The 16671-nt window shown below is 34.4% G+C and overlaps 1 long non-coding RNA gene across 4 annotated transcripts in view; it reads left to right on the top strand.

Moving 5' to 3' along the window:
• Window positions 1-16671, top strand: part of LOC143239736 (uncharacterized) — a 570827-nt gene that overhangs the window by 68471 nt on the left and 485685 nt on the right. The gene's annotated exons all lie outside the window — the stretch shown is intronic.

Raw genomic sequence — 16671 nt, 5'->3', positions numbered from 1 at the left:
AATTTTACATAAATCTATGAATTAAAAAAAATGACTGAAAACTATAACACCTTTGAAGAGTTGACTATTTTCCTTCTTCCCAACCCAGAATAGTCAAATATTTGAATATTCAAGTTTTTACTCAATTTTGAAATTATCTTTCATATGTGACCTTGTGCATTAACTCTTCTATTAAAATAACATAAATCCAGATCAGAATACTGCACAGGGTTGCCCAAACGTAATAGGACTCTATGACACACAAAAAATATACATTTTCTGAGAGCAACACCTATTCACAGTTTAAGTACAAACAAATATAAGTCAAAAGAAATAGATCAGTTAGAAACCATCTTTTTCCCTTATGGGAATTCCTTATGACACCTTTCCTGTACTGACTGAAAAACCACATAGTAAGTGAGTACTATTACTTTTGGGCAATTCATATATTACATATACATGTGACAAGAAGCTAAAAATTATAACAAGACCTATGTAAAGGTTAGTTAATGTTGAAGAAAACTACAGGATATTATGATATGATGGAATAGGTTTAAATTGCATGAAACATCAATGTAATAATTTATCTATTTATGATCCACACTCCATTAACCATACAAGTCTTCTGTTTTCTTAGTGGAATTTTACAGATTCATTCCTTTACTTTCATACTGAGTGTATCATAATTATTTTTGGATAAACTGAATCTGAACCGAACTTACCTCTTCATGGCCACAAGCTACCATTTATACCATTCCCCAAAATTATTTTCTTTTGGTGGCATCACACTACTTACAAAGTGTCATGCAATGTCAAAATGAAATTCTATTACATGTCATTCCACCACAATTTTATATCAACCACGCTTGTCACAATTTGATGATTTAAAGATTCAAAATCATTTTAAGATAATGCACTCAATCCTTTATCAGCACATTAAATACCAAGCGTGAACAGACTTGTATTACAAATTGTACATTCAGTATCATGTGTGAACATGCTTGTAATGTGAATCAACACAGTATGATATATGAACTGGTTTGTAACATACATCAGCATATTAAGTATCATTCAAGAAAGAAACAGCTCTTATCATCCTTGCATTATGTAAGAAATAACAACTCTAAAATACATTGATAAATAAACAGATATACATTTTTGTCTTTATGAAGCCAATGTAAATTTCCTGTTCAGTTATAGTTTTTCCGTTTACAGAAAAATACCTTTACAATATGTACACGAATCTAAGCTAACGATTACAACTCAACTAACAATGGATCATTATGCACACAAATAAATCCTACCTGAGAAAAACAACTTGACTGACAGTGCGTCATTATGCACACAAGTGAATCTTACTCAACTATCATAACTCAATTAATAATGGGTCATAATGCACACAAGTCAATTCTACCTAAAAATCACAATTTGACTAACAGTAAGTCATAATGTGCACAAGTGAATCCAACCTAACAGCCACAACTCAAGAAACAATGGGTCAAAATACATGCAAGTGAATCCTATCTTGAAACTGTAACTCAACTGATAATAATTCTGAAGATACATTTACACATGCAAGTTAAAACATACTTATGCATCCGTCCTGATGTAAGGCATAGAAAAACTAAATCTTCCTTTGAAATATTTACAAAAGTTTCTAAGTAAATACTTCAAGGGTTACTATTAAACAGAAGTAAAAACAGTTTAATGCCTTCAATAGATCCCAGCATGAGGTGCAGCTTACCAAAATTGTTAAATTTTAATGACTTAAAACATGAATTATTTCAATATTATCTGAATAAATTATAAAAAGAGAACACATTCAAATAGGGAACCATAGATATATTTGGTACTAGGCCCACTAAAGAGTCTATCTCTTTAGTAACATGACTTGAAGTTTCAACCTGCAGATTACGAGCTGAGCACCCTAACCACCAGGCCATGCCAGGCCTAGGAGGCTCGAAGATAAAATATGAAAAGAAGGGTGAATTAAAATATTAAATGCATATATATATCTCTAAGAATTCACCAAGTTTCTCAAATCATTTCCCCAAAGCAACATAATGGTACCAGAAATGGCTTATATGGCTCAGGCATCTTTCAAACAGTGACAAAGTATTTAGAAGAAAAAGAATTACATTACACGTCATCCTTTAGTTTTTATTAATAAAGATTTAATCAGTGTTTCTCAAACTAAGCAGTTTCTAGATGGAAACAAGGGCTGAATTAGAATGACCACATTAATTATAAGCTTGTTAAGAAAACATTTGGAAGTTTAAAGAATGATAAAGCTCCTGGAAACAGATAATGTTTCTTCAAGAGTTTTGAAAGAGATTAAGTCATGATCATGTGAGGCATTTGCTTTAAATTTTTGTAAATCCATGAATATAAGATTTGAAGTTGGCTAATGTCACTACCCTTTTCAATGGAGGTAATAGAAATTGTTCCAGTAATTATTAATTATAAGTCTATTAGTCGTATGCCAGTGGTGATAAAAGATGTTTTGGAAAGTCACTTATACTACTTAAAACTTTTGTTGAATACTCAGCACCTTAATAACTTGCCTTAATAACTTTTTAACACTATATGAAGAGGTTACTTTTTGTGTAGGTAAGGGTAAGATGGTGTATCTGGATTTTCAGAAAGTATTTGACAAAGTGCCACATAAAATGGTTGTTGAAAAATGTTATCTCAGTAGCTGTGGGGAATAGGTTGGCTCATTAGATAGAAAGCTGGCTAGACAGAGGAAAGCAAATAGTTGTTATAAATACAGCTAGGTCAAACCAGAATAATGTCACAAGTAGGGAACGTCAAGGCTCAGTGTTAGCACATTTGTTGTTGTTTTTTTTTATTTACTTTAGTGACATAGATGAACAAATAATCTATTGATATTTTAAATTTACTGACATTATTAAAGTTTTGGGTGTTGTTGACTGTGAGAAGGATGCTGTTGCTTCACAAAAAAATTTGGATTAGTTAGTGAGCTGGGCAAAGAAATTGCACCTTGTTTTTAATTCTAAAAATGCAATGTATTACATGTGGTGTATCACAAGCTGAAAGGGCATCAGAGGAGAAGTACTACTTTCAGATGTGAATACAGTTAATTTAAGCAAGTTTAAGGGAAACCTTAAAATATATTTGAACAATAATGGCTAGCTTTGAGTTTGAATCTATTTTAAGGCTTTAGTTTAATTTACGGATAAGACAGTCCAGATGCATCAAACATTTTCTCGTTGTCCTTTAATGTTATAATTAATATATAGAGAAAACATATTTTCCATTCTATTCAAAGGTAGAAACGTGTTAGGTTGTTTATTTTTAAATTTCAAAGTTCTTCACTTTTGCTACACATTTTAAGCATTATCACTTATAAACAGTTGGTTATTAGTGATAACACATTTAACCAAATGTTTATAAGTAACAACACACGTCAAAAAGATAAAAAAATTAACCAAATATTTATAAGTGATAATACACATTAAAAATATAACAATTAACCAAATGTTTATAAGTCATAATACATATTAGAAAGGTGATTAACCAAATTTTTATAAGTGATAATACACATTAAAAAGATCATTAACCAAATGTTTATAAGTGATAACACACATTAAAAAGATTACAATTAACCAAATGTTTATAAGTGATAACACACATTAAAAAAATTACAATTAACCAGATGTTTAGAAGTGATTACACATATCAAAAAGAGGCAAGTTTTAACTAGGTTATCCTATTTATAAAAGTATAGGCAATCTAAAGCAAAGCAAAAGAAACCCTGGATAAACTATCACCAATGTGTAATTGGACAGTTTGTTTTTCACAAGGGCTATCTCCACTAGCCATCCCTAATTTAGCAGTGGAAAACTACAGGGAAGGCCAGCTAGTCATCACCATCCACTGCCAACTCTCAGGCTACTTTTTCACCGAAAAATAGTGTGACTGAAGTCACATTGTAACACATCCATTGCTGAAAGGGTGAGTATATTTGGTGGGATGGGGATTCAAACTCACAACCCTCAGATTGCAAGTCAAGCACCCTAATCACTTAACCATGCTGGACAATTAGTCATTAAATGGTAATAATAACATCAACGTATTTTAAAGCTGCTTATCTAGATGCTATAAATAAAACCAAAGTATATACCTGTGAAAATTATCCACCTTTCTTTTCATGTTCAAAGGGAATGAAACACATGTTTGTTTGTTTTTTAATTCAACTCTTACAAACCTAGTACTGGATATGTAAACATATATATATATATATATTTATGACACAGAGTAAGTTTTAATATTTGTTACAGGTTAACAAAACTAAATATGTAATTCTTTTTTCCCTAGTTCTGATGGCTTGATTAATTTATGAAATTCCACAAGCATTGGTTGGTATTAATTTAAAAAAATATATTTTTTTTCTTGCCAAAACAGTAAGTAGTGGTTAATAAATTAAAAAACTAAAATAGAAGATAAAGAAATAATTTGACAGCATATGATAACATTACTGGTTGGATCACATTTTCAGTCTTAAAAGATCTTGTGAATTTTATATGTGTATACTGACTAAAGGTAAACTTTTTAATGAATGTAAATTTCTTTTCAAAATATAATTTTTTATGATATTCTAATAAAGGTTTGAGATCCAAGGTACAAATGAAATCCATCTGATACTATCCAAAGACGTCTGATGGTACCATTCAATAAACAAAACAATAAACAACAAAAGAGACTTTTACAGGTTCTTTATTTATGAACAGTAATTTCTTAAGATTCACAGTTCTATCAAAATGGAAATGGATAAAGGATCTGGGCACTAGAAAACCTACAGTAAGTTTCATTCACATGTACAAGATTAAGAACAACAGTGAAGTTTAATTTCTCTCTAACAGTTTTAGTTTAGTTTCAATACCTGAGACATTCCTGTATTAGTATGGGTTGTTTTAGTAATAAAAAATTTATTATGCACAAATAAATATATACGAAACTATTCTTTCACTTGAATATATTGCACTAGGAGAACCACTTTAACTTATTCTTACATCATCTCACATAAGAATAGTCCTGTTGTTTTAAAACATGTACACAAAGGAAGTTATCTTGAACAAAAACATTATAAAATAAAATTCAAGAAAACAACAAAATCCTAGGTTTGAGGCTTGTTCCTAAGTTTGTAAACTTCGCATTAAAATCCTTTCTTTGATTCCATCACTAGTCACTTCTCAGAGATCATACACAACTTTTTATGCAAATAATATTTATTTAACATTGACTTAGATAGAAAATAATATTTTCTATCCATTCATGTTTAGCCTATGGTTTTATCTTGTGTCAAGGTAATATATACACAAGTAGAAACCTCCATCAGTTGCCACGTATGCTAAAGTTCAACCACAATGCTCATGAGAAGTGTGTTTTTTGACTAGTGAGAACCCCAGTATAACTGGCATGGGAAAAGGTATTCAATCTTTAGTCTTGTTATGTAATACTGTCAGTATATAAAAACAAAAATAATAAATATAAATATCATAAAAACCAAAGTTTCACTCATCAAATTAAGTGCAAATGAGAGATAAAAAATGACATATCTGTTCAATGCAGTGCTGAGAATGAAGTTATCACAAGTGCATTGGGAGGAGTTATTGCACATGAAGGATGTGTTGTTTTCCTACTGCTGAAGGACTGTTTTTGCATGATGACATCATTATGCAACAGTGCAGTTCATATGAGTGAGTTCAAGTCTAGTGTCATGAAAACCTCATAGGAGATGCAAGTTTGTTTGTTTGTTTTGGAATTTCGCACAAAGCTACTCGAGGGCTATCTGTGCTAACCGCCCCTTATTTAACAGTGTAAGACTAGAGGGAAGGCAGCTAGTAATCACCACCCACCGCCAACTCTTGGGCTACTCTTTTACCAACGAAAAGTGGGATTGACCGTCACATTATAACGCCCCCACGGCTGGGAGGGCGAGCATGTTTGGCGCGACTCGGGCGCGAACCGCGACCCTCAGATTACGAAGCGCACGCCTTAACGCGCTAGGACATGCCAGGCCAGAGATGCAAGAGAGGAACAACATTTATGTGTGTGTGAAGACATGGTTTACCATCTCATAAAAAATCGTTATTGAATCAATAATCCAGCTACTTTCTGAAACAGTATAAACACTGACAACACTAACTATTGTAATTATTCTACTAAAAAAAAATACTTGAGTTTTTCTAGTGCTTTCTAACCTCAAATTTAATAATCATAACAAAATAAACCACACTAACTTTTTGCCTTTACAACTGAACAAGCAAACAGTTCCATCCTGGTAGCCCACTAATAGGTAGCTTCCAACCTGACTCAAACTAGTTACCATTCTTTTCATTTTCAGAGCTTTTATGTCTAGCATGTGCGATCCACAATATTCATTCACATAATTTTAATATAGTTCTCAACCTATTACCTAAAAAATGCTACAAAAAGGACATTCTAGAATTGTTGTAGAATTTGTAATTTAAAACAAGATAAGAATTAATAAAACTAAATTTGTACTTTGATTTTAAATCCAAAAACCTTAGAAAAAGCGTTTTAAATTTTTAAACAAAATTAGTGTTCACTAAATGTCTGTAGTTAATATATTTCAACCAACTATAATATACTTTTCACATTATACAGCTTTATTCAGTATCACTTATTACTCAGTTTATGGAAGGTTAAATCTTCAGCCAAGCAGGTTCAATGCTTATATTTACACAACAAAAGCTGAATGGATTACAGAATTACATGTAGTTTTTGTCACTGGGCTTAGATGCTAAAATAAATTATAAGTGGAGGAATATAAACAACTTGATTTTACACTGTTGATAAAGAAAATCAATATTTTTATTACTGAAACCTCACCTTTATCTATCCAGTTTTGGATGCAACACATATTCCACATAGAGCACCAGTGGAAGGTGATTGGATTAATTTAAGGAAATGTTGTTTCACATTGCTCCTTCCGTATGTATTAACATTTAGAATATTTTTATTTTAAAATTTGTATTAATTTGAAGAGGCATAAAAATATATTTAGTATTTTCACACGAGCATTATTTTATGCAAGAAATGAGCCAAGTAGCCAGATCAGAGACCCCTTAAAGGTCATAAATGGACTAAATGTTGAACTTTGTGGCATTAGGATGGTTAAAGAAAAGCATGCGGCCGAGCTAAGTAGTAAATGAATATTTGCTGTAATATTTTTATCACGTCATTCAAGGGTCGTGGGTTCGAATCCGCGCCACACCAAACATGCTCGCCCTTTCAGCTGTGAGAGCGTTATAATGTAACGGTCAATCCCACTATTCGTTGGTAAAAGAATAGCCCAAGAGTTGGCAGTGAATGGTGATGGTTAGTTACCTATTTATATTTACAAATACCACAAATTATATTTGTGGCTGCACTTTTTTAATAGCTAAAATGTTTTTCATTTGATATCATGACTTTTTATCAACATACACTGCAGCAAGTAAAAAAGTTACATTTAACAACTTTAGAATCACAACCCTATTATTCGCAGCAGGAATATACTTTACAAAATCAACCAGATTCTTTAAAATACATAGTGGCAGTTTTTCCTCTTTTAAAGAATGTTAATAACTATTTTTATAGTAACACCATGGAAACTAGTTTAACAATTTCTATCAGTACCATAATGTACTCGTACGGTCGTATCGCGCACCATTATTTATGCTAATTGCTTAATATAATATCACGCAGGGGTGTATCCAGAAATGGTCACTGGGAGGGGGTTAGTTTGAGTGCTTGATGCAAGTGCTGTAGGCGCGAAGCCATGCTAGCGGGTCAGGGAGCATGCCTCCCAAGAAAATTTTTAATAAAAACATAAAAGAAAAGCCTGAATTATGCATTCTGAGACCACCTTTTTGCCAAATTTCAGAATGGCACACTGAGGTGTTTGTCTTATTTTTTTAATCATAAATAAATATATAAGCATATATATATGATATATAACATAAAGCTATCAGGCCCAGCAAAGTAGGCCTACAGTCCTGTCATCAACATGTAAAATATCGAGTCACCCAGGAGAGTGCAAAATATATGAATAGTGTCTATAACCTGTATTCAAATATCAAGGACAGTGTATGTTGAGATTCTCTGGATTTCGAAAATTAACTTCACAAATAAACAGTGGGTGGCTTCGTGGCAGGCTAGCAGCACCATAGTACTGTGAATGTGACGTTGACAAACAGAAGTTGCGATAAACAGTTATTCACTGTGTCAAGCCTGAAAAAGCAAAAGACACTGCATGGGTTCTTTAAACCCCTTTGTGAGGCTGAACCTGATCAATATGCTGCAGCCAATCAGGTTGAATCAGTATTGTTAACTGAATTGTCAGAGGCATCACCGTGGCCTTCTACCAGTGCTGCCACTACCACCTCAGGTCCAGTCTGGGACATTGGAAATTACATTTCTGATGATATCAGCATTGGTAAACAGGTAAGTCGACTCTTCATTATATTAATTTTGTATTAACAATTGTGCAAATACTCTTATGAATCTTAGACTGAATATTCATTGCTGCTAGTGATTGGAGGCCTACAGCCACAGGATGTTAGGCCTGCTCTGTGAAGTACAGCTCTAAGTCTTTCTCTTCGAGGTTATTGAACTCTCATAACAAACTTTCTTATGTATGAAATAACTTAATTAGAACTATGTCTTTCTATCTCTTTTAGATAAACGCTGAAACCAAAAAATGCCTCTTTGAGAATACCTGGAAGCCAGGGAGTGATTATGTTTTCCCCCAGTGTGGTCCAAGAAAGCTGCGTTTTCAGCATCGTTGGCTTTCACAGTGGAGATGGCTACTCTACAGTCAACATGCAAAGGTGTTTTCTGCAAGTACTGCTGTCTTTTTGCTCCTGATGGTGCTGGTGTTGAAAGTCAGAAATTGGGACAACTAGTGAAATTTCCATACACAAACTGGAAGAAGGCTGTTGAAGACTTCAAGGCACATGAATTGAAACAGTACCACCAAGACAGCAAAGAAAAAGCTAACAATTTTCTACAGGTCGCAAATACAAGTTTATCTGTGCACTTGCAGCTTGATGCAAATTACAAGCAAGAAATTGAACAGAACCGGCAATATTTAATGCTTATTTTTGATACTGTATTGCTGTGTGGGAGACAGGGTTTAGCTTTAAGGGGAAAATATCATTCTGGTCCAATGTTTGTTGGTGAAACTGATGAGGAGCCCATCAATAATGATGAGGATTTTCGGGCAATTTTCCGCCTTAAGAGTACAAAGAGGAATGCTACGTATCTGAGTCCTCAAATTAAAAATGAAATCATCAATGCCTGTAATACTTATGTTCTTGATGCTTTGGTCAACAGGGTTAACGCTGCAAAGTGTTTCTCAATATTAGCTGATGAAACAACAGATATTTCAGGCATTGAACAGTTTTCGCTGTGTGTTAGATATTTGCATGCCAATGACAACTCTATTGCAATGAGAGAAGATTTTTTTGCAATTTTTACCTGTTTATGATGTGACAGGCAGAAACTTGGCTGATGTTATCATAACCAATCTGACAAAATATGGTTTTGACATGGCTTACCTGCGAGGACAAGGGTACGACGGTGCTGTCTCTATGAGTGGGAAATTCAAAGGTGTCCAGAGACACATAACTGATAAATTTCCACTTGTACTCTATGTACACTGCAGTGCCCATTCCCTAAACTTGGCAATTTCTGATGCATGGGAGTAATTTCTAGCATTGAAAACTTTCTCAATACACCCAAACGAAAGCACGTTTTGGCTCTTTCGGTGAATAATAAAGCAATTGAATCGAAAAAAAAGTTTGAAAGGTCTCTGCCCCACCCGGTGGGTTGAGAGGCATGACTCAGTCATTGTCTTTCTAAATTAACCCATGCAGTTGCAGATGCCCTTGAGACCATATCAGGTTGGCAAGACAGAGATTCTGCCACGCAAGCCAATCAATTGTTGTGTTCTATAACACAGCCAGAATTCATCATCTCTCTACTTACCATTGCTAAATTGTTTTCCTTTAGTTTACCTCTGTGCAACTTTCTGCAGCAACATAACATTGATTTAGGTGCTGCGATGCATCACGCAGAAATAGTGGAAGATTTAATCCGTTCACTCAGGAATAATACTGTGAATGAATTTATTAACATTTTCTGTGAGGCTCAAACTCTGTGTAGTGAGCTTCAAATTGACATCATAATGCCAAGGCAGGCTAAAACACAGATGTACCGTGCTAATACACAAAGTACTAGCTCTGAGGAGTCCTTTCGTATTGTATTTGTACCATTTGTTAATCACATTCTTTCACAAATATGTGGCTGTCTGTCCAGTCACAAAACTCTCCTTATAAACTTCATGTGTCTACTACCATCAGGATCTACCACAGAACGGTCAAAACCTACAGCACAACAATGTGACCAAATTAAAGAGTTGGTCAATATATACAAGGCTGACATTGACAGCACTATACTAGCTGCAGTAGGTGATTGTTTGTTTGTTTTTGAAACGCAAACAAACGTGGCAGGTGTTTAGTTTAGAGAGAGAGAAGTCAGAAGAATTCTCTCTCCAACTGGGGTGTTCAGGAACGTTGTGGTTCCTATTCGTCCCCTTTCGTGGATGGTTATTGAATTTAACTTTTTTTTTTCTCTTTTTATATTATAATTTTTAAAATCTTTAAACTCTTATAATTTTTAAACCAAAACACAAGAAATCACCTTCTACAGGAAATTTCAAAAACAAAGAAAAAATCTAGAAAAAATAAAATTATCACTTGGAAATACGCCCATTAACATAAGCAAAAACATCAGATTCCTTGGCATCACTTTCGACACAAAACTAACATGGAAAAAACATGTTAACAACATACACTCATCAATTAGAAAACGCATTTCACACTTAATGACTCTAACCAGCAAACACTCAAAATGCTCACCAAATACCTTTATACAAATATACAAGGCTTACATTCGTCCACTAATAGAGTATGAATGTCAAGTAACATATAATATGTCAAATAACACACTCGAGAAAATCCAAGTTCAACAAAACAAAATACTAAGATCTGCATTCAGTCTACCATCATTCACTCCAGTAAATTATATACATCAAATTAGTAACTTACCAACACTAAGAAATAGACTAACAGAAATATCACACAAATACTATTTAAAAGCAGAACACAGAAACAAACTAACGGCATCACTCTATAAGTTAACAAGTGCACCAACCAAATTTATTTCACCATACAACATATTTCAAGAATCACAAATCACACAACAAAACACTTAAAGGGCAAAATTCACGTATTTTCTTTTTCAGGTTTCGGGTACAGGACAGGTAAAACTTACGACGCCTGTCCTGTGAAAGTGGGTTTTTCTCGGGGCGCTCCCGTTTCCCCCCACAGCAAAAACTTAAACATTGGATCTTTAGATCTCAGTCAAAACAAGTTTATTCGTTTTTGAATTTCGCACAAAGCTACTCGAGGGCTATCTGTGCTAGCCGTCCCTAATTTAGCAGTGTAAGACAAGAGTGAAGACAGTTAGTCATCACCACCCACCGCCAACTCTTGGGCTACTTTTTTACCAACAAATAGTGGGATTGACTGTCACATTATAACACTCCCACGGCTGAAAAAGCGAGCATGTTTGGCGCGACGGGGATGCGAACCCGCGACCCTCAGATTACGAGTCGCACACCTTAACACGCTTGGCCATGTCTGGCTAGAATATACACATACTCTCCGGGGGGAAATCGAAATCCGGTCTCGCGCGTGACAGGCGGGGATTCTCACCACTATGTGCAGTAGGTGAATATCAAAAAAATATCATAGATGCAATGTGCAATGCAGAAATGTTCCTAGTCATTTCTAGACTGTTGAAAGTATTTGCCACGCTATCTGTGTCAACGAGCTCGGTGGAGCATTCGTTTTCAACTCTCAGAAGACTCAAAACGTATTTGAGAAATACCACCAATGAAGATCGATTGAATGGCCTGGCCTCATTATACATTCACCGTGATATTAAAGTTGAACCAAACTGTGTTGTGCATGTTCTGGCAAGAACAAACAGGCGTTTGAACCTTTCATAGATATTCGATTGTATTTCTCTAGTTCTGACAAAACTTGCTGTATTAAAAAAAAGTGTTCAATCAGAAATTATTAAATAAACTAAAACATTACCATACTTTCCAAGATTGATACACTGACCAACTACATCAAATAAACTAAAACATTACCATACTTTCCAAAACGGGTAGACTGATCAACTACATCAAATAAACTAAAACATTACCATACTTTCCAAGATTGGTAGACTGACCAACTACATCAAATAAACTAAAACATCACCATACTTTCCAAGACGGGTAGACTGATCAACTACATTAAATAAACTAAAACATTACCATATTTTACAAGACGGGTATACTGACCAACTACATTAAATAAACTAAAACATTACCATACTTTCCAAGATTGGTAGACTGACCAACTACATCAAATAAACTAAAACATTACCATACTTTCCAAGACGGGTAGACTGATCAACTACATCAAATAAACTAAAACATTACCATACTTTCCAAGATTGGTAGACTGACCAACTACATCAAATAAACTAAAACATCACCATACTTTCCAAGATTGGTAGACTGATCAACTACATCAAATAAACTAAAACATCACCATACTTTCCAAGACGGGTAGACTGATCAACTACATTAAATAAACTAAAACATTACCATATTTTACAAGACGGGTATACTGACCAACTACATTAAATAAACTAAAACATGACAATACTTTCCAAGATTGGTAGACTGACCAACTACATCAAATAAACTAAAACATACTTTCCAAGACGGGTAGACTGATCAACTACATTAAATAAACTAAAACATTACCATACTTTCCAAGACGGGTAGACTGATCAACTACATCAAATAAACTAAAACATTACCATACTTTCCAAGACGGGTAGACTGATCAACTACATCAAATAAACTAAAACATTACCATACTTTCCAAGATGGGTAGACTGTCCAACTATATCAAATAAACTAAAACATTACCATACTTTCCAAGATTGGTAGACTGACCAACTACATTAAATAAACGAACACATGTTTATACTTTTCAGACATAATAAAAGCGCTTCTTCTCTCTCCACTATGGATAAACTGTCCGATATGTTTAAACAAGAATCGTAATACATCAGCTCCTTTACTTTTAACATGTTGAAAATTAAAACAAATACATTAATTAAGTGTATGTAATCTATATATATATATATATTAATGGTCATTAAACTTGATAGATAATTAACGTTAGGGTAAAAAAAATTCTTCATGAGCGATGGTAATTGCTTTAGAGTTACAATTTACTTCTAAACTCATCCTGTTGTTTGACGGTATTCATTTCTTCGGTTTCCTCTTCAAATACATGTTCGTATCTCGGTCACACCAAAAATGCTCGTCTTTTCAGCAGTGGAGGCGTTATAAAGTTAAGGTCAATCCCATTATTCGTTGGTTAAAGGACAGCCTAAGAGTTGGCTCTTAGTGGTGATGATTAACTGCTTGCCCTCTAGTCTTACACTGCTAAATAAGGAACGGCTAGCGGAGATAGCTCTTGTGTGGCTTTGCGCAAAGCTGTAAACAAACTAAATCTCTACAAATGAAAGGTCGGACGTGGCCAAGTGTGACTGACAGATAGAGGTTGTTTGCTCACCATTTAAAATAGTAATATTAAACTCAACTATGCAGAGATTTCATTCTCTTCAGTAATCTCTCAGTAGTTATGTGTCCATCTTCCTGTTTATATTCAAACTATAAATTTTACTGTCTCAGTAATTTATAAAATAAACAAAAACACTTTCGTTCAGTCTTCAAGTCGATCTGTGCGTAATTCAAAAACTTTAAACTAACGGTGGCGCTTCGTTCGCGTTTTTTTCTTGAAGAACTTGTTATTTAAGCATCTCAGTAAACCACATGTAATTACCAACCTTGGTTTAATTCGTTCAATAACCTTATTAGGACCAGTACTACTTCTTCTTTGATAGCAGTTGTCAAACTAAATATAGCTGAGAGTGAAATTCGAGCTCAGACATTCATGCGTTATTAGAGAGTCAGTGAGTCACACTATTTAGTACTGACACCTCGACATGTAGAATATATACCATATATTTTTGTATAAGATCTGATTTGTTGAAATTAAACTGATTTCGCTGTGGCACAACAAGTTGTTTGTCCATTTCTTTGGCACACAAAACCACTTCCCTTCTCTAATAATGGGGTAGACATTACCTACTTTCCAGGATGGTAGACTAACCAACGACATAGATTTCTTCTATGAATAGCGACTTATCTCTATTAATTCTTTGGCTCAGTTTCTTTAAAGAGTAGACTATCTGACTTGAATAAGCAAACATTTAAATTTACGAAGTTTTCTTATATTTCTGTATCGAACTTAACTTTTCAAAATCACTGCCTTTCTCAGGTCTCAAATTCTGATTGTTTGGTTTGTTTTGAATTTCGCGCAAAACTACACGAGGGCTGTCTTCGCTAGCCGTACCTAATTTAGCAGTGTAAGATCAGAGCAGATCAAGAGTGATGGTCGGTACTGTTCACTAGCTACTTTCCCTCTAGTCTTATAAGATAAAACTTGTGAAAACTATGTTCAAACACCCATTGTTCTGTAATACAAACGTATGACACAAACATTCCATAACAATTGTATTCTTCTCTTTATTCGTTAAACATAAGGGTTAAAACTACGTTTAAATACGAAAATATTGCTTCACTTTATCAACATAAGTATCAATGGTGTCTTGTAACAGTTCTTTATTTATAGATATAAATTAGGTCTTTCACGAACAGGGTTTTACTATACTGTTCTATTCTTTAAGTTTCTAAGATAACATAATTATTTTTCACAGCTTTAAAGAGGCTTTTATTGTTTGTGAAAAAACGAACAACGAATTATTCACTGTCCTTACTTTCAAATGACTTTAAAGAGAAGAGATATAGAGATCTGGATCTTTAAAACATAAGTAGTTCGTGTTTTATTATTTATATGTGACATATTCAGACATAATATAAGTGTTTAAAGCGTTTATAATACTTTAAGTTTTATCTTAACTGAAATTCAAATTACAAAGGACATACCGCATACCATAGCTATTAAATATATTTATTGTTGTCCCGAAGTTGAACGAATGATCAGAGAGTCTCCAACTGGTACAGAGGTAAGTCTACGGAGTTACAACGCTAAAATAAGGGGTTTGATTTCCCTCGGTGGACTCAGTAGATAGCCCTATAGGGCTTTGTTTTAACAAAACACCTGCACACTGATCAGAGAAATGTCAGCCACTCTGCTAAACCTTAACTCTCATCATCTACTGTCACTTTTAGAACGTACCTACAATTTATGTTGAAATCAAATTCTGTGGCATTACGTATATTGAGGCCCGGCATGGCCAAACGTGTTAAGGCGTTCGACTCGTAATCTGAGGGTTGCGGGTTCGAATCCCCGTCGCACCAAACATGCTCGCCTTTTCAGCCGTGGGGGCGTTATAATGTGACAGTCAATCCCACTATTTGTTGGTAAAAGAGTAGCCCAAGAGTTGGCGGTGGGTGGTGATGACTAACTGTCTTCACTCTAGTCTTACACTGCTAAATTAGGGACGGCTAGCGCAGAGAGCCCTCGAGTAACTTTGCGCGAAAATCAAAAAAACAAAAACAATTACCAATATTATAGTTTGTCTTGCCTGGTTCTAAATAACTCGTTCTACCACAGGACCAATTCATGCCCTTAAATAAACATTTCAAGTTAACAACAAAGGAGTCCATAGAAGAAATGGAAGCCATATTTCTACAATATATGTTTAAAGAACATTTATTTTTTAAGTATCAGCTAAGTATAACGTCAGTTTGTTTCTTTTTCAATTGCGCGCAAAGCTGCATGAGGGCAATCTGTGCTAGCCGTCCCTAATTTAGTAATGTAAGACTAGAGGGAGGCAGCTCGTCGTCACTCCCTACCGCCAATTTTTGGGCTACTCTTTTACCAACGAATTGTGGGATTGTCCGCCATTTTATAACACTCCCACGGCTGAAAGGGCGATCATGTTTGGTGTAATGGGGATTTGAACCCGCGACCCTCAGATTACGAGTAGAGCATCTTAACCACCTGGCCATGCTGGGCCTATGACGGTCGTGAACTTGCAGTTAATTCATACGGAAGCAGTCTAATATATCGTACGTAGTCAAAATTTTTCCTTTTTAGAGTGGATTTTAGCTTTTTTCCTACTAAAAAAAGGCTTTATTTCTAACTACAAACATTTTGTTACATAATATATCCTTTAAACCATAAGTGTTTCTTACATGAATTTTTCTGAATAAAAATTATCATATTTATAATAGTATTTAACAAAAAAATCCTGAATGTTACATTGACCTCTTTCATGACATAAAGCAGTGGTTTTATGCCCCGCACCCCTAAAAAATTTTAATATGTTCTCGCACCCCTCACAGTAATTATTTATTTACGAATACAGGTGAAGGTGGCCAAAACAAATGTCATCTCACAACCCATGGAACGCTATCTCGCACCCTTGGCATAAAGGAAGCAGTCTTAATTCATCTTATTTCAAAATACACGCAAAATTGGAACTTATTGACAA

The sequence above is a fragment of the Tachypleus tridentatus genome, chromosome 13 (genome assembly GCF_004210375.1).
Source record: "Tachypleus tridentatus isolate NWPU-2018 chromosome 13, ASM421037v1, whole genome shotgun sequence".
NCBI classification, from domain to species: domain Eukaryota; kingdom Metazoa; phylum Arthropoda; class Merostomata; order Xiphosura; family Limulidae; genus Tachypleus; species Tachypleus tridentatus.
This window is presented reverse-complemented; position numbering and strand designations above follow the sequence as displayed.